This window comes from Ambystoma mexicanum, chromosome 3q (genome assembly GCF_040938575.1).
Source record: "Ambystoma mexicanum isolate Mex_15411 chromosome 3q, UKY_AmexF1_1, whole genome shotgun sequence".
In the NCBI taxonomy this organism is placed as follows: Eukaryota; Metazoa; Chordata; class Amphibia; order Caudata; family Ambystomatidae; genus Ambystoma; species Ambystoma mexicanum.
Window position 1 is genome coordinate 39004478 of NC_090926.1, and position 23926 is coordinate 39028403.

Sequence of the window (23926 nt, forward strand, 5' to 3'; positions counted from 1 at the left end):
AAGGCTACGATTCCGCCATGGTGGATGGCGGAATTACCGCCCCATTCTAAGATGAGTGGGGCGGTAATTCCCCATTCACCATTTGCCCTTCCCCATTTTTGCCCCCATAGGGCATAATGGGAATGGGGAAGGCGCTAATTACGGCACCGTAAATCACGGTGCAGTAATTAGCTCCAAAGTCCCTTTGCGGGTTGGATTTTTAACGCCTGCTAAAAGCAGGCGTTAAACACCAACCTGCAAAGGGACACTTGTAATCAGGCGTTAAGGGTTAATGGTGCCGACGGCGCCGTTAAACCCTTAACGCCTGAGTTGTAATGAGGGCCATTGCCTCTGCAAAAAACATATAAGTGCCATACATTGACCACCCTCCAAATCTATCTAAGCGTCACATTACTCCCCGCCCTCCTCAACATCCATCTAAGTGCAACAGAGTGCCCACCCAAGAAACCATCTAGGAGAACCACTTACAGTACTATGTTAGATTTGGGGGTTTTAGAAGTGACAGGGTTTTCTGGAACACTGCAATGGCTGTGTTCCCCACCCCTACCACCTTACCTGGCTGTAGCAGCAGAGTTGGTTGTCGTCAAGCTTCCAAGGAAGAACAGGGGAAAACAGGGTATGGGGGGTGCCCTGGGGAGCTGCCTTTGCCTTTGACCTTTAGCCAGATGCCAGGGCCAGGCTGCCCCGAGGAGGTCGGTAAAGAGGGGCCATTCCGGTCATGTGGGGGGCCACGTGCCTGTCAGGAAGAGGTAGGGCAGGAAGTGTGAGTGGGGATGGGCGGCAAGTGCAATGGGGCGAGACGGGAAGCAAACACAAGAAATAAGAAAGGAAAGATACTGCTAAAAGCACAAAGGACAGAAAGCCAAAGAGGGACACTTACCATAGGCTGCACACTGTTCGGAGGGGTTCAAGAAAGGCACAGTGTGTGCCGAGCAAAAGGATAAGATCCACAGTGCTATGGCCATTTCGGTCATGTGGGGGGCCACCAGACTATGAGCAAAGGATAGGAGGGGTGGGGATGAGTGGGGTGAACAATGGAGACGAGAGTGGCAGCAAACATGAGGCAAACGATATGTAAGAAACTGCAGAGAGCGGAAAGGACAGAAAGCAAGTGAGGTACTAATACAGTAGGCTACACGCTGTTCAGAGTTGTGCTGGTAAGGCCCAGTGTGTGCCGAGCAGGGAGATAAAATCCCTGGTGCTCTGGGCCATTCCAGTCACTATTCTTCCCAATGTTTGAAGTTTGGGGTGGGGGCCTTGACAAGCATTTTGTTTTGAGAATTACATCCACATCCATCCAGCAAGTCAAACATTATTAGCAATAGAATTTTCTGAAACAATTGCTGCTTTTTCAATTCTGAAAAGCCTCTCAGACGCTCTGCTACAAAGCACAATGGGGGCCATAGCTATGTTTTTGGGCTCTTGGGGGGGCCCTTCCTCTTTTAATATTTCTAAAGCCCCTGGATGGATTTACCCGAAACCCATCATGGAAATCGAGTCAATGCTTCATGCCCAAGTCATTTGTTCCAATTCCGTCCAGCAGTGTCTGTGCTTCGGTTTGACATTTTGACTTTTTATCTATGGGAAAATGAATGGGGGTAGGCAAAAAAACACATTTTCTGCTTTCTTAATAACATTTTATTTTCTTAACTAATCTTTCCCAGAATGTCCTGTGTGGGTGTCCTGTGACAACCCTTTTGTTTGGAAAATATAAGCCAAATCTGTCCTGCAAATCAAAGGTTATTAGCAATACCATGTTTGCATTCCCTATGGATCAAGTCACTCACCTTAACTAAAGGGCAGTGACCACCACCCTATCATATGTATTTATATGTATATTCACTGAAGAAACTTTACTTAAGGTGCAGTTAAGGTGAGGAGATTTAACGCAACAAAACCCATGAAATTCAGCAGAAGTGGGAAGTCATGACCAGCTTAACTTGGCGCGCTTCCGCTGGTGTCCCCCATAACGCCACTTTGTATGTCACTGAATCTTTTCTCTTATAATGCGTATGTGTGCATGGGCTTTGCAATGGGTACGTGCTGAGTTAAGCTGTTCATGACTTCCCACATCCACTGAATTTCAAGTGTTTTTGTTGCGTTAGATCTCCTCAACTTAACTAAAGTTTCTCAGTGAATTTCAAGGGTTTTATTATACCATTATTTTTTTATGCCCCACTAGCCATGGCCTTTGGCCATGTCCACTCTACATGTTCCCCCAATATGTTTCTTTTGGAAAAAGGTGGCCACGGGTCTTTAGCCCATGCCATTGAACACAGCCTTTCGATGTGCCCACTGTATATTTCAAAACACTACCGGGCCACTAGCCATGGCCTTTGGCCCTGTCCACTGTGCATGGTGCCCCAATATGTTTCTTTTGGACCTACTTGGTGGCCACTATACATGTCTTTCGGGCCCACTAGCCAGGGCCTTTGGCCACGGCTGTGCCCATTGTACATATTCCCCCAATATATTTATTTTGGATCCACTTTTTTGTATTAATCACATTTTTCAACTCTCTTTTTTAAAAATCTTTTTACATTTGCCCATATCCGCAGTTATATTAGCAATGCAGTACAAATAATTGTGTCTATCTGGAAATGCCTGCAAATAACTGCATCTATTTTCGTGTGACACACTTTTTCCCCTATTGTATAGCTTTGGCTATCCACCAAATAACCTATAACATGCAAAAACATTCAAACCTGGAACATGGTCTCCAGCACAACACTCCCAACTCCCTAATTTCACATGGTGTCCACTTTCCCCCTCCCCACCTCTAGCCTGATGCCATGTCATCCTTTTTCTTACTGCAAATGGCATTTTTTCCACTATTCATTTTCGGCTAAACCCGGATGTTCCTGATATAGCCACGATATCTCGTGCATCGAACAAAAGATAAAATGGCGAATTTTCATTTCTGAAAAGCCTCTCTCCTGCAAAGCAACATGGGCTAAAAACTGCATTTTTATCTTTTCTTAATAACCTTTTCATTTGTTGACATACTATTCCCAAATATCCAGATTGGGAGTCCTTGACAAACCCTTGGTTCAGAAAATGTCATGCAAATCCATCCAGCAAGTGAAAAGTTATTACCCTCTCTCAGCCTCTCTGCTGCAAAGCACCAATACCTACATAAAGGTTTGAAGGTGTAGGAGGCACCCCCGTTATTAGTTGAATATTTTAAAAACTACTGGATATATTTACCCCAAACCAGTCAAGGAAATTAAGTCAATGCTGTGTGCCCAAATTGTTTCTTATTTGGTCCAATTCACACTACAGCTCTTTGGGAAAATAAATGAGCTGAAAACTGTGAAACTGTGATGTTTCACTTTCTTAATAACTTTTTTCATTTTGCAATGTTTTGTTTGCAGTGTGGTGGGGGCTCGTGACAGACTTTTCTGTTTAGAAGAAGTAATTCAAATCCATTCAGGAAGTCAAATGTTATCAGTAATAGATGCTTGTGAGAAAATGGCTGCTTTTTCAGTCCAGTCAGCCTCTCTGCTGAAAATCACCATGCGAGATATAGCTATAATTTTGGGAGTAGGGTGCACTCCCTCATCCATCAAATATTTTAACTACTGAATGGAATAACCCCAGACCCACACCCCCTGGAACTTGAGTCAATGCTTTGTACCCAAGTTCATGCTTGGTCCAATTCCGTCCAGTGGCTTTTGGCCATGCGCTTTAGCAAACATTTGACTTTTTCCTCGATGGGAAAATAAATGGGGACTAGGCCAAAATAATGATTTTTGAATTTCTTAATAATTTCTTCAACAGATCTTTCCCACAATGTCCAGTTTAGGAAAAATCCTTTGTGGGGCTGTGAGGCGAAATTATGGCATACACATGAACATGGATTACAGAAGAAACAACACGTCTGAAACCAAAGAGGAATGTGTGGAGGATGGAGACTGCCCCACGTCCTTGCACCATTTAGGCAGTTTGTGCACCATCTGCCACAAGGGTAGAAAAAGCTACCTGTGCTATCCTCCATGCTTTGCTTCTGAACTTGTAGAATTTCCTCATGGACATCATTTAGGGGTCAGCAGGGGTTGCAACTGCGACCCCTCAGGTCTCCCTTGCTACCCCTGTGGTCTCCCTTGCTACTCCTAAAAAAAAGATTTAAAAAAAGATTTTTAAATTATTTTAAAAAAAATCTTTTTTTTTAAAATTGAGGCTCTTGGGCTGTGGCCAGCAGCATGTGGGTGTTTGTTTCTGAAGTGGCTGGTTTTCTGATAGCTATAGCCGGTAAGATAGCTCAGTGGGTTGAGTGCTGGCTGCTGCAATGTGTGTGTGATCTGCAGGTTGCATGTTCGACTTCCAGGAAGGTCAACTCAACCTTTCATCCAGCTGAGGTTGATAAATGAGTACCAACACAGGTTGGGTGACATTGTATGTATATTTCTTCGATATGAAGCGCTTAAGGGGAAGTGCTACATAACACATCATTATCGTTAGGCCTTGGACTTCTGCTTGCATTCACAGTGATTTGGTAATATGGGCCTATACACACTGATATTAATGATACATATGGTGATCCATCCTTGTATGAAATGTATATCACTTTAAAGTGATATTGTAATCATATTTTTCAGAGTGTACCTAGAAACAATGCTATGTGATGGCACTTCCTGTTTTGTCGAGGGGTGAATGGTAGTGTTCCATCGCTTCCCGTGATGACACTTAGGGGTGGGGGTCAAATGCCATCACTTCCTGTGATGTCATGAGAGGTCAAGAGTCATGTGATGTCACCTCTGCTACCCGTGGCATTTTGGTGAAATGACACTACTGACTTTTCCCTGCTCTCCTTTCCCTGATGGAGAGCGCTGACAGATGCTTTTCCTGTCAGATCACTGTTGTCTGCTGCTGCTTCTGTCCCCTGCTGCTGCTCTCCATTATTGCTCTGAGGTTCCTCTTCGTTGCATGTCTAATAGTCTTTCCTTTGACAGTGACTCGCCCTCATCCAGGTGGCCATTTTGCAGCCGTGTGTTCCCACATCATATACTAGCTTCACTTCAGTCCTACAAAGACGGATTCTCCCTGACCCTTCTTTACGACCTGCCGGTTCCTCACTGGGCTTCTTTGAGGGTCACAGGATAAGGCACTGCTCTGAGTAACATCACTTACAAGGCCAGAGGTCACAGCATTGAAAGGAGCCAAGAGCTGCATTAATACAGTTCCAGGTAAAATCTTTTGCTTCACACTCAATTCGAACAAAGGGCACCTACTCACAAACTATTGAAAGAGAAGTGAAACGCAGGTTCATATTCCTTCTACAGTGGCGCTGTTTATATACAGTCAATACAGTCAAATGCTTTGACTTAATTCCTTAATACAAACAATCTAAAATGCATTCTAATCCAAAAGGTGTGAATCTATTAACTGCAACATTAACTTGGACGTGTGTACGCCCCACTTCAAGCTAAATCAGTGAAAACAATGCAGACACTGCAAGGCAGTACTAGCATGCAATCCTAAACACTATGAAGCAAGCATTGGTAAAGCCAACAATATGGGCTCTAATATACATGGTAAAAAGACCTCTATTCACTGTGGTTGACACTATGTGCATTGATAAGTTGTGTGTGTGCAAACACTGACTTTCACACATGTTCACACTGTTAAACGTAATTACTGGCTCTGCAAGAACAATGTAATTGTCTTTGGTGAATTTACAGTGGAATTTGATATGAAATATAACAATCTCAGTCACCATTTCAAAGTAGAGCTGAGGTACTTCCTAGCCCAGGAAACAGGGTGACCAGATTTTCAAAATAAAAAACCAGGATGGGCCACTGACACAGAAGTAGGACTACAGTTTCAGCGGACATAAAGACAAAGGGACTAAAACGCACATTGGACTCCAATGAAACTGCAGTGCTACGTCTATATCGGCGGCCTTTTCCACGCAACGTACATGCTTATTAAGAGCTCATAGGAGGTGAGAAACCATGAGGAAAAGGAAGAGTGTGAAAAACAATGAAACACTATCAAGAAGAGCCGTGCCCAGCCCAGTTGTGATATTTATTCAAGGATTACTGTCAGAAACAGTGACATTAGCACGCCATCCCTCAAATCTCAGGACATGGTTTTAACAGTTAAAAAAGTCTCGGGACACCGGGGCCAAGGGTAAAATACTCGGATGGTCTCGGCAAAACCGGGACATCTGGTCACCCTACCAAGAATGGCTCACCGCGACATGCATTCCAATGACAAATGTGTGGGCCTAAAATGGATGTTCACCGATACACAACGGTAGTGCAGACAACCACGTATATTTACTTTTGCCTTTGAAATGCCAGATATCCTCTCTACACATCAACATTATTTTTGTCTCACCCAATCAGCGCCAACTTAAAATAGCCAAACTAAATATGGCAACGCAGGTGTGCATAATACAGAGAGTGTGGGTTACCAAAGCTGGGGGAGGTCTGGGAGGGTTGGATCTGAGTATTCTATGGATTGAGGAATGTGGGGCTTAGGGGAGAATCTAGGGTGGCACAGGGGGGTTTCAGGTTTAGAGACATGACGTTTGGGAAGGCATGCAAGGTTGTTGAGGCATTCTTAAGTGTCAGGCATTGCAATGGTTGCTGCCCCACTGGTGCAGTGAAGAAATAGTAGGGACACTTTTTTGGCATGGTCTACAAAAAACTGTGACAGCCCCGGCTTGGACAATAGCCATCTCCCCTGCCCTTTCATTAAAAGCGCAAACAACCCCTCATGGGTGAATGGCTGCAGGAGCATGGGGTTCTAGTGCTGACAGAGCGCTGAGTTGCTGTGGCAGGTTTTCCTCCCAAATAGAACCTCATCAGGTTATGATGGGGTGCTTGAATAAAAGGGCTTCGCTTTTTGCACTGGTACATAAATGTGGTCCCATTTCTGAATTAGCACCAGCGTTTTTCAATTTTAGGACATTAATGAACCGAAGGCAGGCCCCATCTTCTGCCCTTGTGCCAGCTGCACAGCAATAGAGGTACTCGTTCATGCCATGCTCAACTTGCCCCTAAGTCCAAGGAGGTGGCTCTAGGGTACAGAGCGACCATGGAAAGTTCTGGCATAGGCGGCAGGCTTCTCCTAGGTGGAGTGTAGCCTTCAACTGGCCACAAGGTAATACATCAATTCCCAAAGAGCCAGCCCACCTGCCCAATTTGAGACACTTTTTTGGGTCAATGAGGGACAGCCCACCTGCCCAGTGTGAGACACATTTTTGGGACAATGAGAGCCAGCTTGAGATCATGCAACTTGCAACTAATAGTTTTGACCAATGTTAGTGATCTAAGGCGCATTAAAAACTACTTTTTGCCACAAATGTTACTAAAAATAAGCCTCAGATGCTACTCACACATTTTGTGGGAAAACGAAACTAAAAGAAAATGAAAAAAAAAGAAAAATGAAGAGGTGTACATCACTTGTTTTATTCTAAGAGTATACTACTTACAGTAAATATTGTTGGCTGTTTCCTTGGCGAGAAGATATATCACTTTTGATTAGGAACTGACACTCTTGATAGCTGTGAAGTTGCCTATAGTGGTCCAGATGCATAGAATTATCATTTTACTTGTATACAGGTTTGACTTGCCCTGATGAAGGACAGTGATCTGAAATGCATTGGCGAAACAAGGGGTAACTGGATGCATTGCCCGGATAGAAATTGGATATTAAATATTTTTTGGACCACCTTACTATTTTGGAGATTACCTTTTTGTTCTACCCTGGCAGCGTAGTTAAATGGAGTTGCCCTTGCTTGCATCCTGAATATAAGAGAGCTAAGTGCACAATATTCTGGCAGAAATAGGAGACATTTCTCTCCCACACCGCCATGTCGTTTAATGGCAATAAGTAGCACACTGTATGTTAAGACCTGGATGCGATTCAGGCAGCTTTCATGTAACATCAAGTATTTCTTTAGGGTAAGGCGCAAAAGGCTGGGCTGCTCATGAGTTATCTGTATAGCTCAGTTTCAGCACGCCTCCATAGTTCATATTATCACCCTTGGCGGGGGAGCCAGCCAATCAGGAGGCTTGAAACGTGGGCTGAATCTCCCAATGTTCAAAGCCACCTGATGACCGCCTGCCCCGCCCGCCATCTTCCTTCACCCTGGAACCCTTTTTAAATAATCCCCCCTCCCCACTTACCTCATTGCGGCACTCGAAGGCGCTGCTGCTGCTTCCTACTTCCTTTCCTCATGCATGAGTCTGCCATGGAAAGGGAAGAGGGGCTCCGTACAAAGCCCTGCATTCCCTTTTCATTGCAACCATCTTTGAACAGTCTTTTTGTTCCGTGAACGGGCTGTCGCAATGCAACCCGTTCACAGATCAAAAATACTTTTATTTAGCACCATCCCAGCCGATGGGTCGGGTGCTAAATGGCGTTAAGAACCTGTTCCAAGGGCTGGTTAAATGCCCTTGCTTCACTCAGGCCTTTAACTTGGGCCGCCGGGCTATTTCCACTGGTCCCAGCCCTTGGAAAGGGTGCTTAACGCCATAATCTACCTGTCTCAAACCTTTGATACATGTAACTATTCTGTTCAACTTTTACATTCGGAAAGAGAGATGCAGCGGCATTTCATGGCTTCACTCCATTTCAGAAGTCACATCATCAAAGTACAGCATAAAGAATGCACCGTTAGCCAGTATCCTGGACTTTGTGTCCCTGGACATGGCCGGTAGGCTGCTTTTGGAGGCTTTTGTGGAGTAAGAGGCTCCTAGTGGACAAGATCCTGGTCCTCAGCCCGAGGCTCGTGAACAACAGCATAAAGGCCAGATACTCATAAAGTAACGCAAATTAAAGGAGCAATGAGTGCACTCATTTCCTTTGCGTTACTTTCAGAAATGCTCAGGTTACCTAATTCTCAAAGGTACCCACCCCGTCCATACATTAGTGTCAGGAACGCACTCATGACACTGATGTATGATCGGCTCCCAGCAACCACGTCATTCCTAGGAGTGCATTTCACCAGGACAGGCCGTTAAAAGGCCACTCTCTGTTAAATGCAGAGAAAACAATATATTTTCCATCATTGTTTGGGGGATGTAAATGCAAGTGTGACAGTCACGGTTAAAGCCGCGCACTTGTCAGGCACTGACGTAGCTGTGTTAACTGGCCATTGATGGTAGCAGCTGAAAAATGGGGCGAGTACCTGGCCATCTCATAGCAGTGCCTGGAAAATGCCTAATACTTATACACAAGCCAAAACTGTTGGATTTGCCAATGCATGTTTATAACAGAACTTAAGTGAAGGACATGCGTAATGCTAATAATTCGAGTGGCTGAAGGCAGACCTAGTTAAGATATTGTTATTACACCAGTTGCATGTTTACAGGTCCAATTAAATCTAACTCTCAGAAGGCTGTTTTGAAAATGTGAGTTCAAAGAGTTCCTATGCGGAGGTGTTTTGGGCAGGGAAGGGCAGGAACTGGGCGGGGATGGGCATAGGGATTAAAATGGCCATCAGCAGTCAAGGGGTGGAAAAATACCCAAACAACACCTGCAAGCTTTGTGTCCCTCCACAAATGCCATTTCTCCCAGTCGGCTCTGTACTGCAATAGTTTTTGGCTTATAGGTGTGCATTAGAGCCACCTAATAGCCCAAACTGAAAAGATCATGCCCAGTTCAGAATTGACCCAGTCATGATTTGCGCCTCCCCTTGTTCCTGTTTCAGCAGGTGCATCAGGAGAACCCTCCTTTCTGGGCATTTAAAAGTGTATCCCATTTGTGAATTCAAGATGTGCTTTTAAATGAGCAGGCGCGCCCCTCATATGCACAACTGCTTAAAGGGGTGACAAAGCATATCTGAATGAGTGCATCTAAGTGGCGCTCCTTCTGGTGCCCTTTGAGAATGGGCCTGCACCTTTTCTTTTCTTTCTTTTTTGGCACAGCGCATCTCATTTGTGCCAAAAGATTTGGGGGGAATCTGGCCCCATGTGTCTCATCATGACAAAGTCATCGGCATGTTCTTGGATATTTAGTGTGCTGTAATTTTGTGGGGTCAGTTGGTCAACAAAGACATAGGGACTAATTATGAGTTTGGTGGTATTACCCGAGGTTAATAAAAATGGCCTCATGCGATAACACTAGAAATTGGAAGGGTTCACATGGTTTAGAATCATACAGGCACCCAGGGACGTCATTTGGGGGTCGCCAGAGGTCGCAACTGCGACCTCTGAGGTCTCCCTTGCGACCTCTGTGATCTCCCTTGCGACCTCTGTAAAAAAAAAAAAAAAGTTAAAAAAAATGTCGGTTTTTTTGTAATTTTTTTTTTCTCTTCCGTTTTTTGTAATGCAAGGTCCTGGAGTGGCTGGCTCTCATGTTCAGGCCCTTTAAAAAAAAAAAAAATAAGAAAAATAAAAACAGGAGTGCCACAAGTCTAACACTTTCAGCACTGACCCTAAATAAGAAAGAATAGGAATAACAAATAATGTGGGCCTCATTACGACTCAGGCGGTAAGTTACCGCCTGGGCCGTGACTTTACCACCATGGCGTAAACTGCGTTTACGCCATGGTGGTTGGCGGACTTACCGCCCCATTCCGAGTTTGGCGGGGCGGTAAGTCCCCAATCCCCATTTACCCTTCCCCATTCCCATTTTTGCCCCATAGGGCATAATGGGAGTGGGGAAGGCGTTAATTACGCCACCATAAATTACGGTGGCGTAATTAACTCCATGGTCCCTTAGCGCCATGGATTTTAACACCTGCTAAAAGCAGGTGTTAAATCCGCCATGGCGCTAAGGGACCTCATACTCAGGCGGTAAGGGTCGGCGCTGTTTACGGCGCCGTAAACCCCTTACCGCCTGAGTTGTAATGAGGCCCTGTGTCTTTCTGGAATTCTGTACAATAATTGCTAGACTCTTTAAAGGTTTATTTCAGGCACACTTCAGGGGGTGACTCACTGATTTAGTCTGTTCTTAAACGCCTCAACTCAGCCTTTCATCCTTCTGAGGTCGATAAATGAGTACCAAGACAGGTTGGGTGATATTGGGTGTATATTTTTTCTATATAAATCGCTTAAGCGTAAGTGCTATATAATAACACATCATTATCATTTGGTCATGAACGTCTGCTTGCATTCACAGTAATTTGGTAATATGGGCCTATACACACTGATCTTAACGCTACATATGGCGATCTATTCTTGCATGAAATGTGCATCACATTATAGTGATATCGTAACCATATTTTTCGTAGTGTACAATGCTGTGATGTCACTTCCTGTTTTGGCAACTGGTGAAAGGTCGTGTTCCATCGCTTCCCGCAATATCACTTCGGGTGGGGTCAAATGACATCACTTCCTGTGATGTCATCAGGGGGTCAAGGGTCGTGTGATGTCACTTCCTGGCATTTTGGTGAAATGACGTCCTGCAGGCACTTCAGTTATCTCACATTTTACAGTTCATAGGACTCTATTCTAGACATCCAGTCTTAATACGTGGTTTATACTCCATGCAGTAACACATTTGTTTAGAGGCAAGCTTTTTGGATGAGCAGTTTGAATGAGCGGTAACACATCCCAATGTTTTACAACCACCGCCAAAATTGTAATGAATGAGGCCCCTAGTGTTTTGGTCTGGCAGCTAGTTCATTGTACGTTAGACTAAAATAGGGGCTACTAGCACACCTTAAAGAAGTCCAAAAAGAAGGGACATTTTGAAACAGCTTTTGCTATCTATCAAATACTGGTGGTAAAGCAGATGCCTATGTTAGCAAAAAGGCGCAGCCTTTAAAGAGAAGCAAGATATGGTAATTAACTGGCCACCTGCACCACTACCCTATGATTTCCTTGTCTTTAACAATCACAGAGATGTTAGTCCTCATTGAACCATTTTAATTGAACACGTTTTGCACAACCAGCCGACACGTGTTTGTACCTTTCAAAAGGCCTTAATCAGGGCTTAAGGCACACACTTATTTACTGAATTTTTTTGATAAGTTTGAAAGCCAAACTCTATTGTCCACACAACCATCGGTCTATTGTATCTTATAACTTTGCTGTTACTTTATGTCAATTTAGCCCATCTATAATTGGAATCTGCTCAAAGCTCATCTCTATATCTTGATTTTTTCAAATCTATTTTTCAAAACCTTTTAAGGCGCTCATCAATGTGGATGGTTTTTTGCTTCCTTGAAGTAGGTGGATATGTTATGCTGTCCAAATAAAGCCAACCCGATTTATTGGTCAACTGGACCTCATCCTATATTCTTCTTCGCTTGTGCTGTCCCACGTGGCTTGTGTTCATAGTATATATGCTGAATAAGGTGAACAAGCACTCTGCAAAGTGTCTGCAAAGTGCCTGCAAGGAGTATCTGTTCACTCCACTGCAAGATTTTTTCAATGTTGCAAGAATGTTATTGAGCATGCTTTCTATCAGAGATTAGTGCAAGAAGCGGAGGAGGGGATGACACTGTTCCCACCCAACCTTGGAATTTTGGGCCCCACAACTACATTTCCTAGCAGTGAATGCCTTGTCGGAGTCACAAAAGCTAATTATGAGATTCATATCGATGATTCCAAGTTATGGTACAATTTGGACATTGTATTGGCTAGTGGAAGACACAGTGGTGGGTGTTATCCTCTGGGCATGGGAGTAGGGCGATGTAGATACTAGACATAAGTAAGGGTTGCAGAAGTAACCTTCAATGAAAAGGCTTGGGGCAAGCAGTGGCTCCCCAATGGTCTCCTGGTTAACAAGACAATGATTGGGTTAAGATGGGAGAGAAAAGCAGGACAAAAAGGACCAAGATAGCTTTGGCTGTTCTGGAAGGACTTTTGGTCTCGAGTGAAAATGTCTTTATTTTAGACAGAAAAAAAGACTGATTAAGAAAGAAGAGCAGTCTTTCTAAATTTAACTGTCATGCCCCTGACGCACACGAGTGTGCACAAGGGCTGACAGGCGAGGGCGAAACGAGCAGGGCAGTTTCTAGACAATGGTCAAACAACAAATATTGCGCCCCCCTCGTGCGTTTGCGGCTCACCCCTTAACCCAAGCAAGGAAAAACTTAATTTGGAAGGTACTGAGTAGCAAATGTGCATCAATACACATCCGTCATGTGCTATTATTGTCTCCTTTGTATGTTTCGGCCTTTGTGATTTTACTTATGGATAGTCTGTGTGCACATTAGTTGCAATTGGTTGCCTGTGTTGGCCGTCTGATGAAGAGTGCTAGATGTCCAAGACATGGCAGAAAAGGGGTTGTTTAGCTTCACCTTTTATGTTTGATAATTGTGCATGTTTTGTGTTAAATATGATAAATGTGTGTTATCACTTTGTAATGGTGTAAGCTTTATTGCTGTGCTTTAGTAATGGCTTAAAGCTCATTGGTATGTTTTGTTTTCTTTAACTGTATGCTATCTAGTAATGCAGTCCTGATGCATTACTAACAATTTGCCTGGGCAGGATCTGCCATCAGTAACTCGGTTCAGAGTGTAATGCCTGTCGTTGGAAGGATTCTATTAGTAAGCAGTGCTTTAGTGAACAGAAAGCACTCTATCATTAATATTTTCATTTATGAAGTCCATCTTGCACACGGGTGTCTATACCAGGAACATGATTTCTTTAGTAGATCATTTGAGGGCTGACATGGCATATGTTGGCAGCACCTGGACATGTGGGGTTATGCCTTTGATATGGTGGTTATGCAAACCTTGTACTGACATTAGGGCATGAGAGGCTGGCTTTGGCCCATGATGGCAGCTTCTGCTTAAGTATGGTGACTTACTACACCATGTTAAGAAAGTACTAGGGAGTTCAAGACTGCACTTTATATTGTGATGGCACCTGCACAGGTGGGGTTATACAGTAGCCTAGGATGGCTTTGATTAGGGAGTTTAAGACTGCACTTGACCCATGACCGACAAAGCCTATTGACTTTGCAATTGCTTGTTTTGTTAATGCTGGGCACGACTCCCGTATCCACAGGTGCATAAAGCAAGGCCAGTTTGATTTTAAAAGTGGTGTTAACTATGCAGTCCAGAGAGGGCCAACATGTCACGTGAAAACTTGTGTATCGGCACATTATAAATGCCATATCATATCATAAACTACTTGTACGCTTACACATAAGCAAATTGAACAGGGGTATGCAGACTGTGGTTCTCCAGTTGCTTTTGACTGCAACTCCCATGAGCCCGCACCATGCACTATGCTGGCAAGAGCTGATGGGATCCAGAGCATTTTGTAGTCAAAGAGGTCTTGACAGCCAATGGTTGCAGAACCCTGAATTAGAAACATTATTTTCACCTTTTGATTATTAGCTGGGGATTTGTATGATAGCAACAGCACTCCGCCATCGTGTGTCATGACCTCCCGGGCACTGCCACTCTGCTTCAGTAATTGGGCATTAAGGTTGCGTACTGCCCAGTCTCTGGGGGAAAACGCTGCGAAAGCGTAGGGAGGGGCGTCCGAACGGCAGCACAAGAAACAAAAGCCCAGGAAGGGCTGGAAACAGCACCTGGGAAGGTGCGAAATGTAACAATAACGGGTCGGGGGGGGGGGGTAACCCGGGCCGCCCCCAGGAAGGAACAAAGGGCCGGGGGGGTATAAGTAAGCCTGGAAAAGGAGAGGCGGCACAAACCAGGTAAGAGCTCACCTCTCTCGGGTAGGCTCTTAGTGCCTGGAGAAGGGGAAGGAAAAACGTTTGCTCTTGCGGGCTCACACATTTTGCTACCTCTCTAAATTTCATTCTGATCGCAGTGGCTACAACGGTGCCGGAGCAGGAGCAACCCAGAAGTACCAGCTGCGAACGAACAAAGGACTTTCGCCGTGGTCAAACGTGAAGTGTGACCGACAGCATTCCGATGAGAAGGATGGCGGAAGGAAGAGCGAAAAGGGCCCAAGAGTTCTCAGAATGGGCGAGAAAGGCGGAGAAGGAGTATGGGGCACAATGGGTGCTGGAAGTAATGCAGAAAGAAGAAAGAGCAAAGGCAACGTCACCTCTGCTGTTCATAGAGCCCAGCAGCAGCGAAGGAGAAGACGAGGTACCGCAAGGACAGAAAGGGGAAGAGAGGAGTCGAAGAGATCAGAGGGACAGACGGAGGCACCGACCAAAAGAAAGAAAAAAGATAAAAAGAAAGGTACTGTGAATAATAATGTGGGGGATTAAAATAGTGAAAATGGTAAAAAATTGCGTCACGGTTTCAGGTAAGTCACCCAGAACCAATGACAAGAAGAGCAGATGGGGGAAGAAATCCAGGGAGGAGCAGCAGGGGAGTTCATCAGATGAATCAAGCAGTGATGACGAAGAAAGGGATCATCTAAGGGCTTGGGTAAAATGGAGGGGAGTGGTGAGCAGGGAAAGACAGAGAGGGGCAGGGGGGGAAGGGGCAGAACCCAGAGAAGCCCCGTTCCCGGCACCACAGGGGGCACCAGCAGAGCCCAGGGAAAGCCCGGTCCCGGCGCCACAAGGGGCACCGGTAGTCCCGGTGCCGCAAGGAGCACCAATGATCCTGACACCACAAGGTGCACCGGCAGGGCCAAACATATGGGCAGGGGCCACACCACCGGGGGTAGCACCGACGGTGGCAGCGGCAGAAAATGAGAGGCCACTCATGACGAAATATGTCCTCTAGGGCCACATTCATCCCCCTCATGACGAAATATGGCAGGCCAACCATGGGTAAAGACGCACAGGGCAGGTCGATGAAAGCGATGGCTTGGTACATAAATGACAAAGTAAAGGAAAAAATATGGAGGAAGGATTTGATCGATATATTTACATTGTTAGATTGTCAAAAGAGGGGGATGAATGTGGCCCTAGAGGACATGAAGGAGGACGAGAAAAGCTTACTAAAAAAGGGGCCAGTAGTGAGGAGTTTTGACAACTGGATGTCGGCCTTCACCATAATGTCTACAATTATATTACAAAAATTCCCGGAAGATGGGGTAGCATTAGTTGCGTATCAGCAGAGGGTGCTGAAGGTCCACGCAGCGTTTGGAGGAGACACATGGCTGGAGTATGACCACGAGTTCAGAAAGGAGATGGACTGCTTTCCGGATATGGGCTGGGATGAAGAAAACTTTAACCTCTACATATTTAACGTGCTAAAGGAGAAATGGGATTCCAAGGAGCGGAGCACAGGGGACAGCAGAGAAGGCAGAATGATTACAAAGCGGATTATAGATCCAGTAGCAGAAAGTACGAATCCAGCTATGACAGAAATAGAGACCAGAGTTATCAGAGCAGAAATTACGGGTCACAAAGAGGGTGGCAGAGCAGCCTGCCCCCGACAACACAAGGGGGGGCCAGTGGGAGCACAGGGTCAGCACGAGCAAAACCAGGTCAATGCAGGAGCTTTGAAAAGGGGGTACCCTGTAGCTGCCGATGGAAGTGCAAGTTCAGCCACAAGTGCGAGAGATGCAAGGGTTTCCACAGCAGCTCCAAGTGCACAAGGGCCGCAGCTCCAAGCGGCAGAAGAGATGAGACGCGGAAATAAGAACTGGGGCGGGAAAGGGGCCACGCCGGTAGAAATCGAGAGGATGGAAAGGTGGCTCCAGAAATACCCCGACCAAGAAACGGAAGAACAAATCAGACAAGGCTTTAGAGAAGGTTTTAACATCCCGTTTACCGGGAACGGAGCACAAGACATTCCTAGGAATCTAAAATCGGCAATCGAAAACAGGGATATAGTGACCAGTAAGATCAGGAAAGAAGTAGAACTGGGGAGGGTAGAGGGCCCTTTCACGCCCTTACCATTCGAAGAATTTATATGTTCACCACTAGGGCTGGTGCTGAAAAAAGACGAAGGGGAATACAGGCTGATACACCACCTATCCTACCCCCCGGGGGCCTCGGTGAATGACGGCATCGCCCAGAGCGAGGCGACGGTATCATATTCAGACTTCGAGGAGGCAGTGGAACTAGTCAGGAAAGCGGGGGAAGGGACATGGATGGCGAATGCAGGCATTAAATCAGCATTTCACCTGTTGCCAGTCTACAGCAGATCACAAAGGTGGTTATGTATGCATTGGGAGGGGGAATACTTCATCGACAAATGCCTCCCGATGGGGTGGGCCATCTCATGCGCATATTTCGAGAGGGTAAGTTCATTTTTACAATGGGCAGTAACACTGGAGATGAGGGAGTCCATGATGGTACATTATCTGGACGATTTCTTATTCGTCGGGCCCAAAGGTTTGGAGCTATGCAGGGCAACCCTGGACAAATTCATGGAAATAAGCGAGTGGGGTTTCCCTCTGGCGGAGGAGAAAACGATGGGCCCAACGCATATTATCCAATTCCTAGGTATAGAAATTGACTCAAACAAGGGAAGGTGTCGGATCCCGGAGGACAAGGTGACAGAGCTTCTGAAGACAATAAAGGAACTACAAGGAAGAAACAAAGCGACAGTGAGAGAATTGCAAGCGCTGGCAGGGAAACTGAACTTCGCATGAAGAGTCATACCGCAGGGAAAGGTGTTCCAGAGAAGTATCGAGTTGAAAACGAGAGGTGCTACCAAGGGGCACCACAGAGTCAGGCTAGGGGGAGGAATCAAGAGAGATCTGGAAGTGTGGGCAGAATTTCTGAAAAACTTCAAAGGGGCGGTAATATGGCACTCACCGGTGAACGAGGAAGGTAAAAGGGTGTTGTTCACCGATGCAGCAGGTGGCTTTGGTTTTGGCGCAATACTGGGGGAAAAATGGTGTGCAGGCAAGTGGCCAAAATCGTGGCAAGTGGCGGAATGGACAAAGAACATAACGCTGTTGGAGCTCTTCCCGATATGGGTCACGTTATGCGCATGGGGGGAAGAGCTAGGGAACAAGGAGTTGGCAGTATGGTCAGATAACATGGCGGTGGTGCACGTGTTAAACAAAGGAAGTGCGTCATGCATGATAGTATTAGAATTAATGAGGGCAATCACACTGGAAAGCCTAAAAATGAATACATGCATAAAGGCGAGGCATATTGCTGGGGAAGAAAATGTGGTGGCTGATGCAATCTCTCACTTTCAGTGGGAGAAATTCAGGGAGCTGAGACCGGACGCCGACAAGGAAAGAACGCCCACGCCGCGGAAGGCATGGGTCCCGTTGGAGGCACTAGAAAGGAAAGCACGGTTGGCCACAAGGTTGACTCAAAAGAAGTGGGAGAAGAACGGAGAAAAGAAAGGGTCATCGACAAGCTGACCAGAAATGCCCTGACGTACAAGACGGGTAAGCAGTACGAAAAGCATGTAAAAGATGTGTTGGTGGAAACAGGTGTAAAAAAGGTGGAAAATATTTCAACGCAAAAAATGTGTGCATTTCTCGAAGGGGCTTTTGCCAAAGGGAAAAAGAAAAGCTGGGCAGCAGCGCACCTGGCGGCGGTGGCATACACCACAAAAGTGGCGGGCATACCGGACCCGACCGACAGCGCTAAGATAAAATACTCTATGAGGGGATGGGCGAAGTTAGAGGAGAAGAAACCAGATAGCAGAAGGCCGGTAAATTTTGGTAAATTGATAATTCTGTTAAAAGTGCTGCAAGACACATGCAGTAGCATGTACGAAACCGCGCTGTTCAGGGCAGCATTCGCGCTGGCATACTATGGAGCTTTCAGAATAGGGGAACTGGTGGCCAGGAACACGGGTGCAGGAGACGGCCTGGCAAGGAAATATGTTAGTATGGGTAGCAAGGGGATGTCTATAATGCTAAGGAAATCTAAGACAGATCAAACGGGGAAGGGGAGAGCAAAATATCTCAATTGCATCAGAGAGAAGGACCACTGTCTCAGATGCATCACCCAAGAATTTCTAGATCGGCGACCAGATGTCGACGGACAGTTATTAATGCATAGGGACGGCAGCGCTCTCAGCAGGTACCAGTTTCAGGCTGTATTGAAACAAGCGGTGGCGAAAGCAGGAAGGGATCCAGCCGAATTTGGGACACACTCTTTCAGGATAGGGGCAGCAACCTCTGCGTGGGCGGGGGGGCTGGGAGCAAAGGGGGTGAGAAGAATTGGCGGATGGAAGTCGCAATGTTTTAAAAAATACATAAGGGAGGAACTGATATGACACTTAGCTCCCCCGTTTCCACAGGGGCCGGACCATACAAATCGGCATGGATAGTGGGGCACTCTTTCATGACCCGGGCGGGCCGGTGGCTGGAAGAGGTGAAGCAAGGACTACATTTCAGGAACACAATTACGTCCTGGTGGGGCCTCCCGGATGCACTGGGAGGACATCCACAACAGGTTGTCGGACCTGATAGGTTTCAGGGACCCCCCCCCCCGAGTACCTGGTTATACATCTCGGGGGGAACGACCTGGTGAGCACAAACAGGGGTAAATTACAAAGGAACATCTGCGAGTCGCTGCATAGCATAGCCCGCAGCTGGTGGAAAACCGAGATTTTTATGTCAGAGATAATACCAAGAAGGGTCTGGTATGGGGCACAGAAGAGGCACGCAATTGAAATAGCCAGAAAGAAACTAAATAAATCAGTAGAAAAGTACTGCAAGAGCACAGGGCTGCATTTCATAAGACATGGCTTACATCGGAACAATCCGGACATGTTTCACCAGGATGGGGTGCACCTATCAAGGAAAGGGATGGGGGTTTTCTCCAACAACATTTTTAGGGCACTCCAAGAACGGGGTTGTAGGTAAGGTGCTTTTGGGGGGGACCTGAGCGGGCGTAAGGAACACCTCCTCAGGTGTGGCGGAATGTGCCCAGGAACGAAGGCCCAGGGATAACAAGGACTCAGGAGGAGCCTTGGGCAATTTCGGGACTGGACACAATGTGCCCAAAAGCATATGGCAGTGTAATTATTTTGTTGTGTTGTATTTTCTGTAAAAAAATAAAATGCCTACGGCCTACAACTTTTCCATACACATAAGTTGTCTGTGATTTATTATTTAGGTAGGGACCTGGTAAGAGAAGCAAAGTGAACCCACACTACTCAGCCTTTAAAGCTATATACCACAGCACCTTGGGCCATCAGGGCTCTCCCGCTAGCATTCGTCGTCGCTCTCTAGAAACACATGCCCTGGAACATTTGCAGATGCAAGGAGGCCACTGTAAGCCCACAAGATCTACGGTAATTAAACCCATCAGAAAAGTCAAACATGTTTACGATGTCACTGTGACAACGGTTCAGCAAAATACTTATCCTTACAGCAGCCGAGACAAGCCACCTTCTTTACAAAGAAATCACAACGTTTTCCAGCTCATAAATGTGCCTTTGCAATATTTAATGAGCCATGATCATGTGCTGAAGAAAGAAAGCGAGACTAAAATAACAATGCCGTTAATGAGACACTTTATTGCACCTCCTGAAAGCTAAGAGACAATGCTTCATCAATCTGTGTGTGTTTTGACTGCATTTCTGTATTCCCAGAGGCGTGTCATGACGTGAAAATGGGACAGAGTGATGGAACAGTGAATGGGGAGGGTGCGGATGAGGCGTAGCTCGGTGCTGAGCGGAGCCATCATGCAGACAGTTACACCTCTTACTTCCTGCGAGCTGCTGAGCCTGCGGGCCCCACCGCATGCAGCTTTAGTGTGTTCATTAGTCCCTCTTCTAACCCACTCAAGCCCCGACTTCCCACCTGACATTTCAGCACGCTGCCCCCTTTCCATAATCACTGCATAGCAATGGTGCATGTGTTTATGGACCGCCCTTCTCCACAGTGCCAGGTGCCAGATTGACACCTGCCACTTTAGTGCCCCCGCGCCCCGGGCAACCACCCCCACTGGCCTGTCCGTAGAAACAGCACTGAGCACGGGAAGACGGAAGTGAGGTAAGTGTGTGACTGCATGTCCGTTTGTAGGTTAGTGTGGGTCGGGGTCTGGGGGAAGGTGTGTGTGGGTTTGGGTGCATTTATATGTGTGGGGCGGTAGCTTAGGGATGAAGATGGGAGGGTGCAGGATTAATGGGGTGGCTTGGGGGGTGAACCTCCCCCCCCCAATTTCAGAGGTGAGGCGGCAGGACGGAGGAGATATTTGGCAAATATTAAAGGCTGCACAGGTTAGAAGCTCATAAGGTAAAAAAAACACTTTCTTTCGTTTGCGTCAAGGAGCATCTGCAATGTATGTGGCAGCAGACGTCTAAATAGGAGCATAAATAGAAACATTTGTTCTTTTTGTCTTTTTGATACCATTAGAGCAACAAGGCTGAGAGATAAAGGTACAGTGTAATTTAAATCACACATTATGAAACCATGTGACATAATTGAATACATGACACTTACGTTAGCTTCTTCTTTTGTCGTGTGTTTTGTTTTTCGACACTTAATTCATTTTGGAACTGCAAATGGACATGCATGGTATGTACTTTCTAATGTATTGATGATTTGCACTCGGAATTGGAAGTGACATGCTGATTTATGCATATCATGGCATGATTAAAGCCCTGGAGATGGAGAATCTCCTCCGAAATGCATAGGCTCTCTAGCCATGTGTAGGCTTGGGAAATGCGTCCAACTAATTAACTTCTAATCAAAGGACCCATGATGAATACATAGAATTCATTTTTGTAACTAAGGAAACACAAGAATCACTTGTTTTTTGACTATAGAAAATGGTTGCATGATAAATGGAATGAGTGAACCTGAAGGAACTTGCATGGAATCAAGTATAAGCTCGATGTGAGCATTGTGAGAGCACTGGCCTTAGCTGGGTGAGTGAGCCCATCCAGCTTTTTGTTAGGCATCACTTCCTGTGATGTCATCAGAGGTCAAGTGTCGTGTGATGTCACTTCCACTACCCCTGGCATTTTGGGGAAATGACATCCCTGCATACCAGACTTTTATGTAGTTTATAGGAAGTCTTAAGGGGGCCTTTTGTAGCGGTGTTATACAAATGCGCCTTTTTTATTTGTTTTTTGGGGCCACTAGAGCTAAAGAAGTGGAACTGCCTAGGAAGGATGCGTTCATCGCACGTCTGCCAAACGCTCATTCCTGACAGGCCGCCTTTTCCTGAGCGGCGGCAGCCTGTCCGGATTAGTGCAAGCGTGAATACGCACATGCCTCAGGGAGATCCAAAAGCAGCAGCAGAGGCAGAGGTGGGCTGAAGGGGTAAGGGGCGGCTGGGGGCAAGGCAGTGAGAGGGAGGGCGTGTGGCGGGCATGAGCAGGCCTGGCACGAGTGCTGGGATTGACGAGCGGTTGAGTGGGGGAATGGGGTGGCAAGCCTCGAAGGGTTAAGGGGATGTCCACTGCATCAGAGAAGAGGCAGGGGGGCAGAGTAGACACAGTGAAGTCCTTCCCTGGTAGGCCAAAGTCTGACCCAGGAAATAGGCTTTTGGCAAAAATGTCCTGTGGGGAAAACATGTGGCTCTGTAGAGAAGTGGACTGTAGAAGATGTGAAAGGCAGGCCAGAGTGGCAAGGACGCTTGGTCTCACTGAGAGCGAATGCAAAGGAAGGTACTTGCTTATCCAGCGCTAGTGACAAGATATGATTTGTAGGTGTGGTCACAAGGCAGGGGACACTTACTCCTTACTCGTTGCTTAGTGTCGACCAACTAACTAAGTTACTGAAGGGCGGCCAGGCTCCCATTGGGTTGGACTCAAGCCAGTTATGCAACACACTTGTTTTGAATTTGATCAACATCGGAGGTGACGGCAGCAGGGCTGGGGGGCAAAGCTACTGTATAAGCAATACATGTGCTCACTAGCCTAACCACAGCAGGGCAGCTCACCCCTAGCAATGGGCATCAGGGAATTTCTTCTCACCTGCTTTCTTATAAACCCCAGCTAGTCGGCGGGGGTGCCATCCAGCTAGGGCCAAAGGCCCCTGACCGTCCCATAGGGGGGGGGAGATAGAAGGCGGGGGTGCCATCCAGCTAGGGCCAAAGGCCCCTGACCGTCCCATAGGGGGGGGAAGATAGAAGGCGGGGGTGCCATCCAGCTAGGGCCAAAGGCCCCTGACCGTCCCATAGGGGGGGGAAGATAGAAGGCGGGGGTGCCATCCAGCTAGGGCCAAAGGCCCCTGACCGTCCCATAGGGGGGGGAAGATAGAAGGCAGGGGTGCCATCCAGCTAGGGCCAAAGGCCCCTGACCGTCCCATAGGGGGGGGAAGATAGAAGGCGGGGGTGCCATCCAGCTAGGGCCAAAGGCCCCTGACCGTCCCATAGGGGGGGGAAGATAGAAGGCGGGGGTGCCATCCAGCTAGGGCCAAAGGCCCCTGACCGTCCCATAGGGGGGGGAAGATAGAAGGCGGGGGTGCCATCCAGCTAGGGCCAAAGGCCCCTGACCGTCCCATAGGGGGGGGAAGATAGAAGGCAGGGGTGCCATCCAGCTAGGGCCAAAGGCCCCTGACCGTCCCATAGGGGGGGGAAGATAGAAGGCGGGGGTGCCATCCAGCTAGGGCCAAAGGCCCCTGACCGTCCCATAGGGGGGGGAAGATAGAAGGCGGGGGTGCCATCCAGCTAGGGCCAAAGGCCCCTGACCGTCCCATAGGGGGGGGGAGATAGAAGGCGGGGGTGCCATCCAGCTAGGGCCAAAGGCCCCTGACCGTCCCATAGGGGGGGGAAGTCAGAAGGCTGGGGGCAGGGGGGTAGGAAGAGGGGCACTCCCAGGGGGAAGGCAGCCAACAGGCGCAGTCACCAAGAGGTTGCCATGGCAACGTGACAACAGAAAGGTGTCCAGGAAGAAACACCAAAGAAAGGTGCGAAAATTACAAGAAACATAACAAGGGCAAGGAAGTGGAATAAATAGGGCTCCCAGGAAGATGGTAAGCACAGCATAAAAGCAGTTCGGGCAAGCTTGCTAGAAGGAAAGGAAGGGAGCTGTTTGTTTTTATTGCAAGCAGACTCTCGTGCCTCATTGGCAAAATTCGTTCGCTTGCGGCGACTTACCTGGAAGCCACCCGGTGGGGCCAGTGTGCACAATCAGGAAGGTTTCCCAGCGGGACGTACGGGGGAACAAACCGCCAGCATAAGCCTGGAAGTGCAGAGTGCGGGGAAGTAAAATAAAGAGCAGGTAGGTGTAGTTAGTGACCAATCCATCCCACTCCTGACA

At 47.0% G+C, this 23926-nt stretch overlaps 1 protein-coding gene across 1 annotated transcript in view; it reads right to left on the reverse strand.

Moving 5' to 3' along the window:
- The window catches only part of C1QTNF6 (C1q and TNF related 6), a 91047-nt gene that overhangs the window by 57585 nt on the left and 9536 nt on the right, over positions 1 to 23926 (reverse strand). The window lies entirely within an intron of this gene.